Below are 4,322 nucleotides of genomic sequence, written 5' to 3' on the forward strand. Positions count from 1 at the left end.
CGCGCGGCCCGCTCGGCGCAGCTGCCCGCGGCGAAGGCGGCGGAGGGGGAGGCGGCGCGCGGGCCCCCGAGCCGAGCGGAGCGCGCGGCCACCACGCAGCAGAGGCGGCGCCCGCAGCTCACGGGCGCGCTGCTCCTTCAGCGGAAGGGCCGAGGCCGCCGTGCGGACGGCTCGGCTGGGCGCGGGGCGCACCGGGAAACGGGGGACCGGGATCCCGCGGTTGCCACGGCGACCTTGGAGGCGCCCGGTGGGCGGGCGGAGGCGGGGGCCCGGGCGCACGTGGCCGACGCGGGGCCAGAGCTGGCGTGTGCGAGGGCTGCGGCGCGGGGCAGCGGCGGCGGCACCCGGCCGAGCGCGGCCGGAGGTGGGCGTGCGAGTTCGACACGAGAGGGGTGCCTTCCTCGCGCCGGGTGAAATGTTCCCCTTTTCTTCCTCGGAGGCCCCTTTTGCTCAAAGTTACCCACTGCCCAGGTAAAAGTGCCGGGCTGCTCTTTGTTCTCGTTCAGCTAACTGTGCGGGCATCCGCGCTGTGTCTGTTCCAAATCCGGCTCGCCCTGGAAGGAGCCAGCGCCGCCAGCCTGGCGCTGCTGTAGGCGGGTTAACCGCCCCGGTCCCCGCACACTCCCTGCTTAGTCCAGGCCACCGCTAATACCTGAAAATAAAGAAGAGGAAAAAAATTAAACGCATTTATTTACATGCCCTCCCTCCTAAGACATAGCGTCCTAGCAGTAAACTTTCCTTTGCTTATGTTAAAATATGAGTAGAAATGTATTCACCCAAGAATTCTTCCGGGGGTTCTTAGGGCCTGGCTGATACTTGAAACACCCTTTCAGGTAGAAATCCTTCGGGCAGGGATCGTGTTTTGCATACTTTTGCATGCCCTCCAGTATTTAGAGAGGTGCAGTTTACACTGTGTCTTCTCTATATATGTTCAATGAATGACATTGTTTTCCAGCTTCACATATCCTGGGGGCAAAGACTTGGATGCTGGAAAGTAATCACCGCTCCACTAGGCAGGCTTGATTTTAACTTGTGCAATTCCCCTCGTGCGGCGCTTTCCCCCTCTGCCTGCCAAAGCCCGGGTCCCAGCCGTCTTGACCCTTTGTGCAACCTCAAGTGCAAGGGCGCACCGGAAGGAGGCGCTGCACGAAACCCAGTGTATTACAGCTGAGTGTGAGAAGGCTAAAACTCATTTTATTTTGGTCCTGGGGGAACCTAACCTCTCAAAGCCTGAAGGGCAGGAAGCATTTAAGAAAAATGCATGTTTCAGGTACACGCTTTACCTATGAATTGAGCAGCTCTTCATCGACACGGGCCAATCATCCCGGTCTCCACAAGCTACTAATCCTGTTGTAGCACCTTCCACCTTCAGCATTTCTACGGTCATCCTCTTGGAAGCAAAGGGCCTCAATTTTACCTTCCATACTAAATCTCATTGTCTTTGAACTTTGACTCTTCTTCTATGAGCTGCATCTTCTCTCCACTCTTGATAACCCAGCTGTGAAATATAACTGAAATAAAGTGTAAATTAAAATGGACTTACTTGGATTCTGCCGTGTGTTCTCTAGTGGGAGTCCTTTAAATGACTTCTTTTCTGTCACTCAATTTACAGTCTTTCTAGATTTCCGTTCTTGTGATATCGGAATTCATGTGCTTTTTTTTAAAATGGTGAAATCTTAGATATCTTAGATTTTTACTTGAAAGGAAGTTTTAGAACTTGAAGGTATAGCAGAAAATTTCTGAGATGCAAAATGGACTACTTTTGGCAGTCAACCTTGAAAATGGGTCTGAGCCAAAATCGTCTAAGATCATTTCTGAAACATTTTTCTGTTTGGTTTTTTGGTTTTTTTCCCCTTAGAAAGTTGGCTTCAGCTTGTCAATAACTTCCCAAGTACTGGTCTTCCTTGGTGGGATCCAAGAAGTGTAGCAAAGCTGCAGTTCTTGTGATGACCACCAAAGAGGGCAGTATTGCTTTGTAATAACAAATACATTAATGAGCTAACATATAAATTTAAGAAGATACAGGTTTAGCACAACTTATTTTAATTGAGCAAAAGACAAACTATAAAGTCTCACCTTGTTACTATTAACAGCAATGCATCATATGGTATGTAGTATTTCTAAGCCATTTAAAAAGCAAAATTGGGAGGAGCAGCTAGGATTAAAATGCAATAAACCCATAGTTCGTTGTGCTACCTAAATGCTAAAAAATAAAATGCAAAATTAAGAGTCATTTCTGTGCATTATTACTAGTTGGACTGAGAATCAATAGCATAATTATAAAGGTTCTATTTTTCTTCCTAAAAAGGGAATGTTCCTTAACATAACTGTAATTTGCAGCAGTGCCAGAAGTTAGTCAAATATTAACTTTCTTAAAAACACAGGCTTGTGAAGGTGGGGCTTGTGGCAAAACACTTCAGCCTGATTTCATCACAACTAACTAATCTAAGGTGTCAGTCTAAATAATAAAGAAAAGTGTTCTACCTCCAAAGGCTGATAAATTAAGGCTGTGAGATGTACCCTGAATTCCAAAGTCAGTTCCTCATGCTGGGAGCAGACTGCCCCAAGTTCTTTCAAGTGAGAAGGCAGGGACCGTTAGCTGAAGTGCGGCTGTTGATTCCAGCGGTTGTGAACATGCATATGGATACAGGTAATTTCACCCATAATTAGATCCCAGATCACTTTAGGCCATTAGAGTTGAAAATGATAAAAAAAAAAAAAAAAAGAACACCTTGACTTGAACCTAGGAACAAAGAACCCACTTAGTAGAAAGTATAGCATGGGAACAAGGAACAGTTTCAAGTAATTTTAATTGTATTTTTCTATATTGCCTTATTCCAGACATAACTGGGGGCAACTAAATACACGCATCTTTGGGAAAGTCAAAAATCGGGGAAATTTATAATTTATTCTGAACAAAAGGAGACAGACTTTCTTAGTCATCAGTGCTGACATTTGGGGTACAGATGGATGCATTAGATGCCATGATTTTTACTATTTCATAGGCTATGGATTTCCTAGAAGATGAAGATAACTATGGTTCCTCTCCCCAGGAAAGTGAACAGATGAACATACAAAAGAACTCTGAATAAACTTTTAGGGAGTTAAAGGAACCTCCTTTGAAACTCAGATAAAGAACCCTGCCTAACAGATCCTAAGTACACTGGCGTTCTATAGGAAAAGGGAAACGAATTGGTGGATTTACTAATACCTTCTCTTCTGTTTTTAATCTAATTGCTTATTTGATTGTCAACACCAAGAAGATACATATGCATATCAGTAAACCAAACAAGTATTTACTGAGTACCTACTTCATAATCAGTTGTGCTTCACCCTTGAGGTTGTTAACCAATAAAATAGAAGTCAAGACCTATCTCAGCCTCTAAGGAATCTGCAGTCTGGTTATCATTATTCTTGGGGACAAAAAAAAAAAGTGAGCATAAGCATGCTTTATCACTTGACAAACTTCAGTTTGAATTACCAATATGACTTAATGAAGCCCTTCATTAAATAAACCATTTAACAAATGAGAAACTTTTGTTTATCTGGTTATTAGTGGCCAATGCATATGTGCATGTTTTCATATTCATATTACCTACAGGTAGTGAGTAGTACACAATATATGATTAAAAAGCCAGCCTATTGCAGTAGTCCAAATTTCAAATTGGGAGTAAGAACATTTCTGACAGGAAAGAATGGATCATATTTGTCCGGGCAGCTCTTGAAAACCGATTCTTGGAGATCCCTGGGCAGAGTGGAAGAGATTAGACTATACTAGAGATTATTTTCAACTATATCAAAGAATTACTAGGACAATCCATGTATTCTGAAAATTTTCCATATCTGAAAAGGCTCGGGTGTCCACTCTTAGATCATTTTAACAGTACATTTTATTATTACTCTCCTTAAAGTTTCTTGATTTTTTTGACCTTTTCAGTTTTTCACTTATTTTCATGGGATTATTTTGGGGTAATATGACTTTAAAAAATACAACTCCTTCACTCAATTCACAAAAAAATTATAAAGAGCAGAAGACAATAATCCAAGGAAGTAAAAGTTTGCAATAGTTAGAGGCAGAATTACCATGGATTCCCCTCCCACCGATAGGGTGGAAGGGACGTAACACTAGTCCCATAAAGAGAGTTGCTGAACCTCAATCCATCCACGTATTTACACTTTATAAAACTTACCTCTCAAGGGCCCCAAAGCCTACATGTGGGAAACCAGGACTGCCAATCACATCCTGGTTTTTCCAGAGGCAGTCTTAGTATACTACAAAAATAGCAATGGACATGGAGTCATAAAAACCCAGTTCAAATCCC

Source organism: Dasypus novemcinctus, chromosome 15 (assembly GCF_030445035.2).
Source record: "Dasypus novemcinctus isolate mDasNov1 chromosome 15, mDasNov1.1.hap2, whole genome shotgun sequence".
In the NCBI taxonomy this organism is placed as follows: Eukaryota; Metazoa; Chordata; class Mammalia; order Cingulata; family Dasypodidae; genus Dasypus; species Dasypus novemcinctus.